Raw genomic sequence first — 17,822 nt, 5'->3', positions numbered from 1 at the left:
AAACTTGCAATCATGGTGGAAGGGGAAGCAGGCACGTATTACATGATGGCAGGAGAGAGACAGAGTGTATGAGAGCATAGGCAAAAACTACCATTTATAAAACCCTCAGATCTTGTGAGAATTCATTCACTATTGTGAGAACAGCATGGGGGAAACTGCCCCTATAATCCAATCACCTCGCTTCCTCAACATGTGGGGATCACAGGTCCCTCCCTTAACATGTGGGCATTACTATTTGAGATGAGATTTGGGTGGGGATACAGGGCCAAATCATATCAACCTAATTCACCTGCTCTGCTTTAGACATTCGGACCTGAAAGTCTTGCTGTAAAATGTAGAAGAGTCATGGAAGGGCTCTTTAATCTTTTAAAGATTACCACTCACTCTTTTGCATTTCAAGATTATGTGTATCTCAGCCTCTACTTTGTAAACTCTGAATGTACAGGCTGAAAATTCACAAATGCAGGTCTTCATCTTGGGCTTCTCTGAACTCCAGACTTACGTATTCAACATCACCACTTGTACCTGTAACAAGCATCTCACTTTTGATGCATGCATAACTGAGTCTGTTAATTTTCCTCCAAAACCTGTTTCCCCATTCCTACTCCTCCTGACTTCCCTATCTTAGTTATTTACAAATTCATTCATACTGTCCTTTGCAACGAAAACATACGGATAAAGAAAACCCTGGAGTCATTCTTGACTAGCTTCTTTCACTCACCTTTCACATCTAATTTGTAAACCAGCAAATTCCATCCTCTATGTCTTTGAAATATACCCAGGCTTCCAGGTATGATAAACTGGCTTGGTGCTAACCAATCCTCCCAATGAGAGCAACCAGAAAATCTGAATAAAATACAGAAAGGCATCTGCTTAGAGTCATTGGATGGCTACCAAGGCAGTCAGGATTTGAGGAGTCATAATCCCAGAGTAAAGGGATTTGCAGAGAAGTTATCATGTAAGCCACTTTTCCTCTTGAGGCAGTGCAGGCCAGGAGGTAGAGAGGCTAAGCAGAAAGCAGCCATCAGCAGCTGGTCATGCTGCAGAGATAAAACTGAAGGTAGGGTCTGCCAGGTAGACGGGTCCAGATCCTTAGTTGACAGGTTTGAAGGACTGCATGCAAAGAATAAGAGAAAATCAGAGTTAGAATAAACCTGATAAAGATTGAAACCTTTAAGTCGATCAACTTAAACTCTATGGGGATAATGGTCCTGCTCCTACTCTAGCTCCCTCCCAGAAGCTTAAGAAGCCGTCTTTGGAGACAGAAATCACTCTTTTGGATCTTTTATGACTTTCGTGTACAGTGTCCTGGCACATTACTAGACAAGACCACTGGAAGAAATAGAGAACAGAAACACCCAAGGTGATTCAGATATTGAAATGAAAAATAATTCTAAAAATTATGTTCAAGAAAAATAGATAAGAAAATGGAAAATTTCCCTGGAGAACTAAAATCTATAATAAAGAATAAATGAACATTTAAGAATAAAAAATCATTCCTTCCTGATAGTGATAATTTTTTAAATGCCCTTTTTTCTTGATAAATTAATGGCTTTAAAATTTTTATTAGTCATCTCTAAGAACATACTTTGGTTTTATTAATTATTTCTAGAGAAACATTTGTTTCCAATAGGCGCCTATAGGTAAACTAGTAAGCCACTCTAGGATTCAGTTATTACATCTGAAAAAAATACAGGTTTTAGATTAAAAGAGTATTTATAGAACTTGTGTAAAATGTTGGGTTTGAATTGTGAAGAGAAAAACTATGTTGAAATGTGCCATAGACAGGTGGAAATTCAGAAGTGGGTTTAGGAGAGAAGTCTAGGCTAGACTTGTAGGCTATTTTAGTCATTTGCTAAGAAGTGGTAGTTAAAACCAAGAGGGTGGATAGAATCACCAAAAAAGAAAGTGAAGAGATGAAAGGAGTAGAAAAGCAGATCTTCAAATCTTTGCATTTCAAATCAGCTTTCTTAATCAATCCCAAAGCTTGATCGCCAGCTGAACTGCTATAATATAATGGTAGGAAAATAGAGTGGAATGGGAGCTATTAATAAATGGGCATAAGTTTCTGTTAAGCAAGATAAACAAGCTCTAGAGTTCTGCTGTACAACATTGTACCTATAGTCTACAGTAATGCATTGTACAATTAAGAATTTAAGAGGGTAGGGCTGGGCGCGGTGGCTCAAGCCTGTAATCCCAGCACTTTGGGAGGCCGAGATGGGCAGATCACGAGGTCAGGAGATCGAGACCATCCTGGCTAACACGGTGAAACCCCATCTCTACTAAAAAAATAACAAAAAAACTAGCCGGGCGAGGTGGCGGGCGCCTGTAGTCCCAGCTACTCTGGAGGCTGAGGCAGGAGAATGGTGTAAACTCGGGAGGAGGAGCTTGCAGTGAGCCGAGATCCGGCCACTGCACCCCAGCCTGGGCGACAGAGCGAGACTCCATCTCGGAAAAAAAAAAAAGAATTTAAGAGGGTAAACCACATGTTACATGTTCTTACCACAATAAAATAAAAAGACAACATTATTAAACAGAAAAAACTCCACACATCCTTCCCTTGCAAAAATGAAACAGTTTATGTTTTCCTAAATGATTTTCTTTTTCTTTTTAAAAAACCTTTTCTAACATAGGGAATATGTGGATGTATGTATATATGAGTGGATGATATCCTTCAAAAGAGTAGGGTTCTTGAGATAGGCAAAAGAAAAACGGCTTTTAAAGATACAGTGAAATGCAAAGATTATGCAGTTTTCATCTGTGGGATCAATTAATTTAAGGGCAAAATTTTTGCAGTGTTCCACATTATAGATGAATCTAAGGGACACTGACACCAGGGCATAAGAAGATTTCCCTGGGCCTGTTATTTCAAAGCAGGTGTGGTTTCTTGAAAAATAAAACATCTGTTAAAGGTATATATTTATCACAACTGAAATATTTTCAAGTGTTTTGTTTTAATCTTTCACATCTGTGTCATGTCCAAGATTCAATGCTTTTAATTTCTTGAGCAGATCAACCATAAATACTATGTGAACTTCATGACATGTTTGTCAATGGCCTCTAATCTCAAATTGAAAACTGTGCTGATCTGGCATGCCATGTAAGAAATTTTCATCTCTCTGGTATTATCAAAACCCTGACATGCTTTTAAAAAATTGTTAAAATTAACTACCACACTTGCTTTAGTATACACATTGCCTTATAATTTACAATGTATTTGCCATGCTGAAAGATTGATTTCAGATAGGTCTAGCTTGTCTGGCTGGGGAGAAAAAAATTGTCATTCTGTTTTATGGAATAAAGCAAGATTCCACAAGACACATTCAGTTAAAATGAAGCAAAACCTGCAATGTTTGAGAATGGTAATGCCTTGTGTTATCTAGATTTATTGATCAAAATAAAATCAGTGTTCCATTTCAAATCTGCCTGCAGCAGCATGCTCTTTTTAACAGCCACAATTTTTTGAAAAGCTTTCACTGCATCCCTCCACCTCTTTTGTGCTGAAAAAATCTTATAGAATTGCATACTACCTGGAAGATTATTGAGTTGGTTTCTACAAAGTTAAGTTAGAAAGTGGGCCAATGAATTAAAGACCCATAGGTAGAAAAGCTTTTGAAAGTTGCTTTCTTAGCACCTGAAATTTCAAGGACTTTCCATTCAACTCAACAGGTTATATTGGAATAATCTAATATTACTTTAAAAATTGTAGCCTTAGACACTATGTAAAATGCTCTTCCATATAGACTCTTAAAACCTTCTCTTTTGTGAGAAATTATGTAAATAAGGTGTTAATTTTTAACTCAACGTAACAGGAGAGAAAAAGAAAAGAAATTGATACCTGTTCTGGTAATCCATTGCTGCAAACTACCACAGAAGAACAAGCATTTTCTTTCTTGTCAGAATCATATGGGCCAGGAATTCAGGTAGAGTTTGACTGGGTGATCTGCATGATGCTGACTGAGATTACTTAGTGGTACTCAGCTGGCAGATGGACTGGGCTGGAGGTTCCCAGATGTTTTTACTTGCATGTCTGGCATATTGGAAGCCTTGTCTTACAGGGCTTTCACCCTTTAATAAGAGTAGTTGCAAAGAACTTACAATTATCTTTAACAAAGCAAACACAGTGTCAGTTTGGATCCTTCAAGAAGCCAAGTTGGGGATTAGATATGCAAGAGACTTATTGCGGGGAAGCACCTGTGAAAAATAAAGAGGGTGGAAGCAGGATGAGTCTTCAGACCACAATGTAGGTCTGACATCCAAAAAAGAAAAGAGAGAAAGAAGAATTGGGTAGGAAAATACTCAAACTTCAATGCAATTCTGGCTATGTCTCAGCTCTGAGCCAAAGTTTCCCATGAGGGGGCTTCCTGTGGTAGGCAGAAATGGGCTGGATCCAGCACTCCCACTGTGCTGAGACATTGGCTGGGAGCAGACTGAGGAAAGTATTGCCTGGTGAATCTGAAGGGGCAGTAGTTAGAGCTTTCCATCAGCTATGTTTCCCACAGTAAGTTCTGCTGCATGGTAACGGAAGTAAGGCACCTCTGTGGCCCCTATATTTACCCAGGTAAGCAATGCATAAATAAGATTGGGAAGACAAGGTATGGCAATAAGATGAGTAATTAGGCTTATTATAAATAAGTAAACAACGATATCTGAACTATTTCATATAGATGAGTAATGAAGAATCATTGTCTTGATCAGCAGGCCTTGAGGATGTCTGAGGAGTCACACTTGCTTCCTCCTTGCTGCCCAAAGAGAAAACAGCTATAGTCTGGCTGCAGGCACTCAATTCTTTGGCCAGGTTTGTCTTCCAGGCCATTTCTGATTTATTGCATAACATTCTTGTTTTTGTCTTTCCATATGCCATTGGCCTATGCAGGGGCTGGGTGTGGGTTGAGACCCTTGTTGGGATGCTTGGGGAATAGTGCTGTCATTGCTCTACAGAAATGTAAGAAAAATAATACTGAATGCAGACCATAATACCATGCTAAAAACCATTATGCAAAATCACCCAGGCTAAAGCAATTCTATTTGACTTATAAATTATGCCTAGAAGAAAGGTGAAAATAAAGTTTCTAGGAGCTGGAATTGTTGATTTTCTGCTTTGGCTCTTCAACTGGAACTGTCCAAATGACTTCAGGACTGGAACTGCTTTTATTTTCTGCCTTTGAGTGCTTTTACATTTCTTCTCCAAGCAAGTCAGCACTGACTAAAGTGGATTATTCTTTGTTGTCCTCGGTAGTGACAGACCCTTCTGCCTAAGATCATGAAGAGGAGACACATAGGAATTTGTCTTTGGTTCTTGTCCTGGAATGGAAAGCGATTTCTGTCAATTATTGAGAGCAGAAGTTATTGGATTCATTTGGATGGTTTATTTAAAAAGCAGGCACCAGGGCTGCAGCCCTAGAGATTCTGGCTCTGCAGGTGTGGGATAGGGCCTGAAGCTTCTTTCCGTAATTTTAAAAAGTTTCACTGCTAAGTCTGATGCACACTGAAGTTTGAGAATTATTGCTATCAAACCTACGTAAGACAGAGTAAACAGTTATAAAAATAATTCTCCATATCTGGTTAATCCAAAATGCATTATTGTATATTAACTATGGACATAATATATTTTCAAATAGTTCTTTTCAACAAATACATCATGAACATCTACTTCGTATTAGGATCTCTTCTTGGAGGTGGAGACATCGAAAAAGAATCAACATTTTCCTCAGGCAGCTCATAGTTTGGTGGAGGAAATGAGAAAATATACATTATAGTAACAAATGTATCATAAATAGAAAAATATCTACAGAATAAAAGTATATGGAAGCAGTTGATACATTCTGAGGTCACAAATGGAGACTTTACAGAGGAAGTGATATACAAACTGGATTCTGAAGGATGCATTGACATGTACTAAATGGATTATCGCAGGGAAAGTAATCTAGAAAGAGGTACTGGTTTGTGTATAGGCACAGAGTTGTGCTTGAGTAACTGCAAGTAGTTTACTTTTGGTGGAGCATAAGATATAAGGGAAAGAGATGTAAGAGATGAGTCTGAAGAGAGAAGTAAGAAGCAGATTATGAAAGGTCTTTATATTCCATGCAAAATATCTTAGATTTGTGTCCATTATGTCAGTAGTTTTTGAAGACTTACTGAGTCAAGGACTTTCCAGAAATAATCTATTAGAATGTTTCACATATTTATTCAAAAATTTGTTTCACAAAAAATGTTTCACATACATATTCAAAAAATTTTGCATCTCATTTCGGGGAAGTCATGGCCATGGAACCCCTCTTTTAGACAATCCATAAACAGAATCACATGGTCAGGTTTGTGTTTCAGATTAACTGCCCTTGTTGTCATCAGGTCAGCAAGTTGGACTTATGAGGAAAGGCCACACTAGAGACAGGGAGTTGAGTTAGGAGGTACTGGCCATAGAAATGAAATGGAGAGTCACCATGATCAGATTTCAGGATTGTTTGTATAGAAAAAAGACAGAGTTGAAGACCCTGCCCAGGTTTCTGACTAGGCTTTTTATTATATAGGAGTGTTATAAAATGGAATAGGAAGCATAAGAAGAATTCTCATGGCAAAAGCAGTGTATGTAAATTTGATATGGAGTAGATGTTTTGGAAAGAGTTGTATCCATGGGTCTTTTGCTCAGGGGAGAGATCAGTGTAGCACATAGAGCTGGTGCCCCACTACATCTGTACCATATCCATTCTTCCTTGCTGGTAGAGCTCTGACTTTGTTCCCTCAGCCTCTTCTGTGCATCCATGTGATCTGGGAAGGTGAGACTAGCTTCGTCTTCAACAAGGGATGCTGAAAGGCTGCTTAGCTTGAATGGTCAGTTCCTGTTGTGTTGATACTGTTCTTGATTCACTTCTGGTTAATGAGAAATAAAAAGATGTTTTCTGGGCTCTACTGGAAGAGTTCCTTAATGTTTAAGAAGAGAATGAAAGAAAAGAAGTTCTCTTTTCTGTCTCTGGCCATTGATGTGTGAGAATGTGAAGTCTAGAGCAGGTGCAATCATCTTGAAGCCAGTTGTGTTGATACTTCACAACAGATTTAGTGGGGGTAGCAGCTGCATGTATTACACTGGATAGATAGCTGTGTCTATTTGTCTATCTATTGTGGTGAAAAATGGTAAATAACAAATTTACCATTTTAACCATGGTTAAGTGTACGGTTTCATAATATCATGTATATTCACATTGCTGTGAAACAGACCTTTAGAATTTTTTCATCTTGCAAATCTGAAACTTTACACCCATTAAACAACTGTTCCTTTGCCCTCCCCCAAGCCCCTGGCAATCACCATGGGTTTTATTAATGAATAAGCTATAATTAAAACCATGAAACAGAACATAATCCTTTCCAGAAAGAACACAATACTGGGAACATGGATGTTTTAGGAGTAGGCAGTGGAAGAGTTCCACAACAGAGATGAAGAAATATCAAAAGTGGAAGGTAGAAAGAGAACTGGTAAAACATGAGGTCATGAGATCCATTAGGGAGAAGGATTGGAGGAAGGAGTAGCTATTTCCAAGTGCTGCAGAAAGGTATTAAAATAAGGTGTTAAAATATCAACACTATTGAGTAATTAGGATGTTATGAGTGATGTCACATGGTAAGAGTAGTTTCAGTGGAGTAAGAAGGTTAGAAGCTAGAGTTGAAGAGTGAATAGCAACTGAGGAAAGAGGAGGTTTCACAGCAAAGGGAAAGCTACACAATGAAATTCCCACTTTTCAAAACTGAGATAAAGTTGAAACTTACCCATTTATTTATTTATTTATTTTTTATTATACTTTATGTTCTAGGGTACATATGCACAACGTGCAGGTTTGTTACGTATGTATACATGTGCCATGTTGGTGTGCTGCACCCATTAACTCGTCGTTTACATCAGGTATATCTCCTAATGCTATCCCTCTCCACTCCCTACACCCCACAACAGGCCCCAGTGTGTGATGTTCCTCTCCCTGTGTCCAAGTGTTCTCATTGTTCAATTCCCATGTATGAGTGAGACCATGTGGTGTTTAGTTTTCTGTTCTTGTGATAGTTTGTTGAGAATGATGGTTTCCAGCTGCATCCATGTCCTTACAAAGGGCACGAACTCATCCTTTTTTATGGCTGCATAGTATTCCATGTTGTATATGTGCCACATTTTCTTAATCCAGTCTATCACTGATGGACATTTGGGTTGTTTCCAAGTCTTTGCTAGTGAATAGTGCCCCCAATAAACATACGTGTGCATGTGTCTTTACAGCAGCATGATTTATAATCCTTTGGGTATATCCCCAGTAATGGGATGGCTGGGTCATATGGTACTTCTAGTTCTAGATCCTTGAGGAATCGCCACACTGTCTTCCACAATGGTTGAACTAGTTTACAATCCCACCAACAGTGTAAAAGTGTTCCTATTTCTCCACATCCTCTCCAGCACCAGTTGGTTCCTGACTTTTTAATGATTGCCATTCTAACTGGTGTGAGATGGTATCTCATTGTGGTTTTGATTTGCATTTCTCTGATGGCCAGTGATGATGAGCATTTTTTCATGTGTCTGTTGTCTGCATAAATGTCTTCTTCTGAGAAGTGTCTGTTCATATCCTTTCCCCACTTTTTGATGGGGTTGTTTGTTTTTTTCTTGTAAATTTGTTTGTTCTTTGTAGGTTCTGGATATTAGCCCTTTGTCAGATCAGTGGATTGCAAAAATTTTCTCATTCTGTAGGTTGCCTGTTCAGTCTGATGGTAGTTTCTGTTGCTGTGCAGAAGCTGTTTAGTTTAATTAGATCCCATTTGTCAATTTTGGCTTTTGTTGCCATTGTTTTTGGTGTTTTAGACTTGAAATCCTTGCCCATGCCTATGTCCTGAATGGTATTGCCTAGGTTTTCTTCTAGGGTTTTTATGGTTTTAGGTCTAACATTTAAGTCTCTAATCCATCTTGAATTTATTTTTGTTTAAAGTGTAAGGAAAGGATCCAGTTTCAGCTTTCTGCTTATGGCTAGCCAGTTTTTCCAGCACCATTTATTAAATAGGGAATCCTTTCCCCATTTCTTGTTTCTCTCAGGTTTGTCAAAGATCAGATGATTGTAGATGTGTGGTATTATTTCTGAGGACTCTGTTCTGTTCCATTGGTCTGTATCTCTGTTTTGGGAGACAGAGCAAGACCTTGTCTAAATAAATACATAAATATCTCTGTTTTGATATTTATGTGTTTATTTAGACAAGGTTTTGCTCTGTCTCCCAGGGTGAAGTGCAATGGTGGGATCTCAGCTCACTGCAGCCTCTACCTCCTAGGCTCAAGTCAGCCCCCTACCTCAGCCTCCTGAGTAGCTGGGACTACAAGTATACACCACTAAGTCCGGCTAATTTATGAATTTTTCTGTATAGATGGGGTTTTGCATGTTTCCCAGGCTGGTCTCACACTCCTAGACTCAAGTGATCAGCTCACCTCAGCCTCCCAAAGTGCTGAGATTACAGGCTTGAGCCACCATGCCAGGCTAAACTCACCCCTTTAATACCCGGCTAATATGTTGCTTGTGTTCAGTTCTATGCTGTACAGAGTGATGCCATGGGACTGGAACAAAACAGAAGCTTGAGCTTTGGAGGACCTCCCATCATCCCACTGCCTAAACGAGCACATTTATGCTAGGGCAACTTTGACTATGTCAGCTTTGGTCTAGTTTTATGAGCTCTGTGGCTATATATTGTTTTGTACTTACATGAGGGTCTGGGAGAAGGTATTGCTTCTTCAAAAAGGTTGAATTTGCCCAGCAGAGAAAACTAATTGCAATGCTGTCCTAGTTTTAGAGCTTGGGAGATGTATTTGGTCCTTTCTCTAGCATTGCTTATAGCACAGACTTGTCTACTTTAAATTCAAAGCAGCATCATTATTTTTATTTATTTATTTCCCTATATCAGTTTAGGTGGAAAATACATTAATATTATGTAGTGACAAAGGTCACTTTTCTCTCCATAAGTTTTTCCTCTATATCTGCAAAAATGGGCATTTCACCAAAAGATTGCAGTCTGTTTAATTATAACCCCAAGTAGTTGAAATGCCAGTTTAGTGGGCTAATGCCATTCATCCTCTGAAACTCTATAAATGGAAAGAATTTATAGCAGATTCCTGGATATCCTCAGGGCTAACTTCAAACGTGACTGGCTTGTAAACTCCCTAAGCTTGACCAAAATAAATTGTTTTTATCTTCTCTTAAGGAGATTAGTGGGTGAAGATGATCTTAAACTCCACAGAATAAACATTGTCAGATAACAAAAATATCCTTATTTCCAGGAAATCATGTAAAAAATAAAATTTGGGTGTTGATGAACATTTCATTTAGTCATTTAATTTATATTCAACAAATAAACCAAGTATCTAATATTTGTAAAGCTCTGAGGCAATGTTTGTCTAAAGGCGTCCTCTGTAAAAAACATTAAATGTTTTGTGACAAAAAAGAATCTTTTATTTTTGGAAAGTCAAATTTGTATATGTTGGGATGTTTTAGTTTGTTATGAGAATGATATGTGTAGTTTGGTGGCTCTTCTCTGCTAGAAAATATTTATCTTGGCTGGGTATGGTGGCTAATGCCTGTAATCCCAGCACCTTGGGAGGCCGAGGCAGGAGGATCGTTTAGCCCAGGAGTTCAAGACCAACCTGGGCAATGTTGTGAGACCCTGTCTCTATGAAAATAATAATAAAAGAGAATATTTATCTTTTCTCCTCCTATTTCAAATCGTTGCTTCCAACATCAAATAGATACGAGGGATTCTCCTGTCCATTAACATTCAGAAGTTAAATCCAGACTAAAGTGCTGTTAAGATAAGATGAAAATTTGCCGAGTTACTCAGTAAAAGTTAGTATGTGAGCAGAACCATCTTTGAAATAGTATGTGAAAAGAATCTTTTGGATAGGCAGATTGGTTCACAGAATGTTTCGTGCTTCCAGTGAACGAAATAAGTTTTGAAGCAACTTGAGGTAGTAGGTATCGATTAAATCCGCCAAGGATAGACACGTGTTTATATGACAAAGAAAAGTTTTTGGGAGACAAACCATCCTGGGCTTCTGAAGATTTAAATAAGAATGTTTCACTATTCTACCAACATAGTGGTGTTAAATAAAAAAGCAGTGACCGAACAAAGTTCTTTTGGGTCTATTTTGCTACTTTGCAGTCAGAGTATATGCTGGGATCTAATCTAAGGTATCTGTTTATTCATTTGCCTGATTCCCAAAATGTCTCACATGTAAAATTGCTTGCTGGCATTTAGGTCCTGTGTGTTCTTACAGATTTGGAATTTAATTGCCTACCTGTTCATTTTATTATGAAGTGGTCAGCCTGTGAAGCCAGCTCTAAGCTGGTAATCACCTAGGAGGAGGAATTGCTGGTTTTTACCCTCAAGATTTTAATTATCATTGGTAGCTCAAAAATAGTAAGTATCTTTAAAGTTGCAATTATAAAGAATTTTTGACAGCAAGAAAAACAGGGAATGTATTTTGATGTTAGAAGTGCCAAGATAGAAGGGAAACACTTTTCACAAATGAATGCCCTGATTGCAGAGAAGACTATAATTGGATGTCCTCTTTCGTTTCTCTTTCCTCAAATTCCCAAGACAACCAATTTAGCCTTTAAAAAGTCCTTCTTTGGACTAAAGGCATTATTCTCCCAATTTTTAGCAGTCAACTTATTAAAAAAAAGGAAACAAAACCCAAAACAAAACAAAACCACTAAGAATTTCAAACTAAATAGGCCTACGGGTTAATTTCTGCCCGTAGGCCACCAATTTCCACTCTCTGCTCCAAATCTTCCTTACTACATATGCAGGGGTGATTTCTTTTTCTTCTAAGTTTATATAACAATTATTGTCTGTACAATTCATTTGGAAGTTAATAATAAACTGCCTTGTGACATATTTCATATTTTGAGTTCTTTAATTTTTTGTGGCTCTGAAACTTTTCACTTGTCTTGAACCGCAAATCAATTTTTAACCCTTTAGTGCAGAAACTGTGTCTGATATTTCTTTGCATTTCCCCCAGTGCCAAACACAATGAATCCTCAACAAATTAATGTTATTTTGTTTTATTTCATAAGGGTGCATAGTATTCCAAATCTATGCTCACCTTTTCTACAAGAGTACTGAAATTACAGAAAATAAGATAGAATCAGTTATAGTCATGAAGCGATGTTTATTTCTTCCTGCAAATCACTGCAGAATTTTTAAAAAGATGTAAATACTCAAAAGCAGACTCAGTAACTGACTCACAAATGCCTCAGACGTGCTTCCCGCTTCCTCCTTTCTTTCACTGAAGAGTGAGCAGGTGAAGAAGGAAAAGCAGCAGCACCACATTAGGAACTTTACATACCCATCTTTTAATTCTCACAGATATGTATGTAGGAATTATTTTCCCCATTTTAGAAATGGGCAATTGAGATTTATAGAAGTAATGTACAGGGTCACATAGCTGCTGTTGGAGCTTGGGTTTCAATTTTCGCCTGTTTGACTTGCAAACATGGGCTCTCTCTTTGCCAGGCAGCTTCTACTTGGATGCTCCATGAAGGCGGATGCTTATGAATGCTCCAGATGAAGGGGCTACAGGACAAAGTCAGCAAAATGCCAAAATGGTGACTTGGCTTTATCCCTAACAGTTCTCACCTGTCTTCATTTCTCATCTTTGCACCCTGTTGGCTTCAGTTTCTTCATGTTTTGCCTGGCTACGGGAAGCCATATAGCTTCTTCTGAGGCAGGTCTCCCTGGGCCCGAGCATCAAACCTACAATTAAAGCTAGATCTTTACTTTGCTGCATTCTTATTAAGACTTTAGTTCCTTATCCCATTACTGTTGTCTATTAAGTCAATCTTCATTTATAGACTGATGGCCATTGATGAATTAATGTTATTCTTCTAGATAACATTTAAAAGAATATTTAGAAGACAACAGGTCCTTTCAGGAATTTTGAATGTGATGGAAGGCACAATGCAGGAGTTTTGGGATTAGGAGTTGTTCATTTCCACCTTCAGGCAAAAGTTCTATGATAGATATATATAAAAGGAAAAATGCTTTTTTTATTAGAAGCTCTTTTTTTATTGTTCAACAAACAAGAGATTCATTTGAATAAGCAGATTATTTGCTAACATCATGCACGTACAGCATTGAGCACGTTGTGGAGACATTCTATTTGCCCTATTCTAAGGAAACTGTCTCTTCAATAAGTGCATAGGAGAGGTTTCACAAAGCAGTAATAAAATAACTTAATGGAAGCCAGTAGGCTGAGATGGCTCCAATGCCCTGGATTCCTATGTAAACAAAATGAAAATTAAGTTTTGCTAATCATAGATGGCCAAAGTAGCACTAGTTATATAATATGGAATTTTTCGTGGAGATAAACCAAATATAACAACTGTTCAAATTTTAACCAATGAAATAATGTTGTTACTCTGCTTCTGCATTCATCCTGTAAAAGCCTACCCTTCAAACTCCTCCCTTGGAGTCCCAAATCACTTCCCACTTAATGCTGCCTGATTCATGAATCATCGTTTGCTCAAATAAACTCCTTAATTTTTTTCTTTTTTTTCACTCTTCCAAAGACATATTTGCAAAACTCCTTAAATTTTAATGTGCCTCAATTTATCATTTAACAGTAGGATATTTTTATTGATATATCTTTTGTTAATACATAATATTTGTACATATTTGGGGGTTATATGTAATATTTTGCTGTATGCATACAATGTGTAATGATCAAATCAGGGTAATTGAGATATCCATCACCTTAAACATTTATCTTTTCTTTATGTTAGGAACATTCCAGTTCTTCTCCTCTAACTATTTTGAACTATACAATACTTTATTGTTAAGTATAGTTACCCAGCAATACTATCAAACACTAGATCTTTAACTGTTTTAGATCCTTATATTTAAGTTAAATAGATCTTTCTATTTAACTGTATTTTTGTACCCTTGACTTCTCTTCATCCCCCTGCTTCTCATTCTCTTGTAATCACCAAATAACTTTCTACCTCTGTAGAAATCCATCTTTATTTTGCCCCCACATATGAGTGTGAATATGTGGTATTTGTTGTGCCCAGCTTATTTCACATAACGTAATGAACTCTAGTTTCATCTGTGTTGCTGCAAATAACAGGAGTTCATTCTTTTCATTGCTGAATAATATTCCATTGTGTATATGTACCACATTTTCTTTATCCATTCATATGCTGATTTGATGAACACTTAGGTTGATTCTGTATCTTGGCTACTGTAAATCATGATGCAATAAACATAGGAATGTGGAGTGTAGAGTGCATGTGTCTCTTCGATTTATTGATTTCCTTTGTTTTTGCTGTGTATCCAACAGGCGGTTGCTGGATCATATGGTAGTTCCATTTTCAGTTTTTTGAGGAAACTCCGTATTGTTTTCCATAGTGGCTGTACTAATTTACATTCCCCAACAGGATATGAACATTTCTCTTTCTCCACATCCTTGCCGGTATTTGTTATTTTTTGTCTTTTGAGTAAAAGCCATCTTAACTTGGGTGAGACAACACCTCATTATGGTTTTGATTTGCATTTCTCTGATGATTAGTGATGCTGAGCATTTTTTCATATATTTATTGATCATTCGTATGTCTTTGATAAATGTTTATTCAGATATTTTGCCCATTTTTAATTGGAATTTTTTGTTCTGTTATTAGTTGTTTGAGTTCCTTATATATTTTGGTTATTGATCCCTTGTTGAATGAATAGTTTACAAATATTTTCTCCTATTTTATGTGGGTCGTCTCTCACCTTTGTTGATTGTTTCCTCTTTTGTGCAAAAGCTTTTTAGCTTGATGTAATGCTATTTGTTTACTTTTGCTTTTATTGCCTGTGCTTCTGAGGTCTTACCCAAAAAGTCTTTGCCCAGATCAACATCCTGAAGTGTTTCTCTGGTGTTTTCTTCTAGTAGTTTTACAGGTTCAGGTCTTATATTTAAGTCATTAAATTTATTTTGATTTGATTTTTCTATATGATGAGAGATAAGGGTCTAAATTCATTCTTCTGTATATGGTTATCGAGTTTTTTCAAATCTGTATATTGAAAAGGATGCGTGTATGTTCTTGGCATCTTTGTGAAAAATGAGATGACTGTAACTTCATGGATTTATTTCTGGGTTCTCTATTCTGTTTCAATAGTCTATATGTTTTTTAAATGCCAGCACCATGCAGTTTTGGTTACTATGGCTTGGTAGTATATTTTAAAGTCATATAGTAAAATGCTTCCATCTTTATTCTTTTTGCTCAAGATTGCTTTGGCTATTTGGGGTCTTATGTGGTTCCATAGGAGTTTAGGGATTGTTTTCTCTACTTCTGTGAAGACTGCCATTAGTATTTTATTAGGAATTGCAATGAATTTATATATCTTTGAGGGTTTTATTGCCATTTTAACAACCTTAATTATTCTGACCCAGGAGCATGGGATATCTTTCTATTTTTTTGTGTCCTCTTCAATTTCTTTCATCAGTGCTTTATAGTTTTCCTTGCAGAGATTTTTCACTTCTTTGGTTAAATTTATTCCTAGGTATTTTATAATTTTTGTAGCTATTGTAAATGGGGTTGCTACCTTTATTTCTTTTTCAGTTTCTTCACTGTTGGTGTATGGAAACACTACTAATTTTTGTATATTGAGTTTGTGTCCTGCAACTTCACTGAATTCATTGATCAGTTCTAATAGTTTTTTGGTGGAATATTTAGGTTTTCTAAATGTAATATCACATCATGTGTGAACAAGAATAATATAGCTTCTTCCATTCAATTTGGATGCCCTTTGTTTTTTGTGCCTGATTGTTCTGGCTAGGACATCCAGTACTATGTTGAATAAAAATGGTAAAAGTGGGCATCCTTATTTCAGATCTTAGTAGAAAGGCCTTCAATTTTTCTTCATTCAGTATGATGTTAGCTCTGGGCTTGTCAAAAATTGACTTTATTGTTTTGAGATATGTTCCTTCTATACCCAGTGGTATGGTTAGGCTTTGCCCACCCAAATCTCATCTTGAATTGTAATCCCTCTAATCCCCGTGTGTCAAGGAAAAGACCAGATGGAAATAATTGAATTATGGGAGTGGTTTCCCCCATGCTGTTCTATGATAGTGAGTGAGTTCTCATAAGATCTGATGGTTTTATTAGAGGCTCTTCCCCCTTCACTTGGCACTTCTTCTTTCTGCCTCCTTGTGAAGAAGGCACCTTGCTTCCCCTTCACCTTCTGCCATGATTGTAAGTTTCCTGAGGTCTCCTCAGCCATGCTAAACTGTGAGTCAATTAAACCTCTTTCCTTTATAAATTACCCAGTCTCAGGCAGTTCTTTATAGCAGTATGAAAACAAACTAATACACCCAGTTTGTTGAGAGTTTCATCATAAATGGATGTTGAATTTTATGAATGCTTTTTCAACATCTATTAAAATGATCATATGGTGATATGGTCTTTGTCCTTGATTCTTAGAAGCAGTGTTTTGGAAAGTGTTATTCTATATCAGAATTAGAGGTAGTTAAAAATGCTGGTGCCCATGCCCAATGAACCAGACTGTCTATTTTAAGACAGTTCATGTTCATTTAGATTGGTGAAGTTGTCTTGATAAGTTTTTCATAATCAAAGCATAATCAAAATTCACTTCCTGGAAAATATATTAGTTTTGGTTAATTCTGCTGCTCACAATTACCAAATATATTTGAAGACAAAAATGTTTCATATAAAAAAAGTCTCTGGATCACCAGAGTCAAAGATAACCTACACAATTTTCTTTAGCACATTACACAGAGGTAGAGTATACTATATTCTTTATGCTGGGTAAAACGTCACAAATATGCTTCTTTACATTTTAGTATTTCCCAGAGAGTAAGTGGGATTTTGTATAGAAGATGAAAATGTGCTCAGCTACTAACTGCCAAACCAGTCAATTGTGCAATCACTTAACAACCCCATTTAATATGTTCTGTCTTATATCCTAAAGCTTTTTTTTCTTCCCCTTTTATGCTCTTCCTCTCTCTCTCTCTCTTTTTTTTTTTTGAAACAGAGTCTCACTCTGTCACCCAGACTGGAGTGCAGTGGCATGATCTCGGCTCACTGCAACCTCTGCCTCCCAGGCTCAAGTGATTCTCCTGCCTCAGCCTCCCAAGTAGCTGGGATTACAGATATGTGCCAGCACCCCCGCTAAATTTTGTATTTTCAGTAGAGATGAGATTTCACCATGTTGGCCAGGCTGGTCTCAAACTCCTGACTTCAGATGATCTGCATGACTTGGCCTCCCAAAGTGCTGGGATTGCAGGTGTGAGCCACCATACCCAACCTCTTTCTCTTTCTTCTTTTTTAATTCCATGGAAGGCAGTCCTTTTAGGAAAAGCAATTGTATCTGAAATAACTTTTTGGAAATAAAAAATTTAAAAACAAGAGCCAAAAAACCTCTTGAGTAAATTCCCTGATAAGGATAACATGGTGGTTTTGCTTCATTCTCCTTAAGTTGGAGAGTGATTGGTCCGTGACTCAGGAAGACTTTGATCCTGGCTTTATGGTTAACAGAATTTGCAGTCTTGTTGATGTAGCTGCCTTTGCCATGCTCCAAGTTTTCCATCTGTAAAATGAGGAGACTGGAATGATTAATTTCTGATGTCCCTTCCAGCTGTATAGTAAGGAAAGGAGCAGCAGTAGTCTTTGCAAATGTTTTCCTTGTTAGAACTTGTTAACATTGTCAGGAATCTTTTCCATTTTCACTGTGAAATAATATCCATGTTTCTCTTAAGAGAAGACTCAGAAACAAAACATAAAATGGATCATTTGCATTTAAACTACTTAAGTATGATGGAA

This window comes from Trachypithecus francoisi, unplaced genomic scaffold, assembly GCF_009764315.1.
Source record: "Trachypithecus francoisi isolate TF-2019V2 unplaced genomic scaffold, Tfra_2.0 Lachesis_group4, whole genome shotgun sequence".
Classification (NCBI taxonomy): domain Eukaryota; kingdom Metazoa; phylum Chordata; class Mammalia; order Primates; family Cercopithecidae; genus Trachypithecus; species Trachypithecus francoisi.
This window is presented reverse-complemented; position numbering follows the sequence as displayed.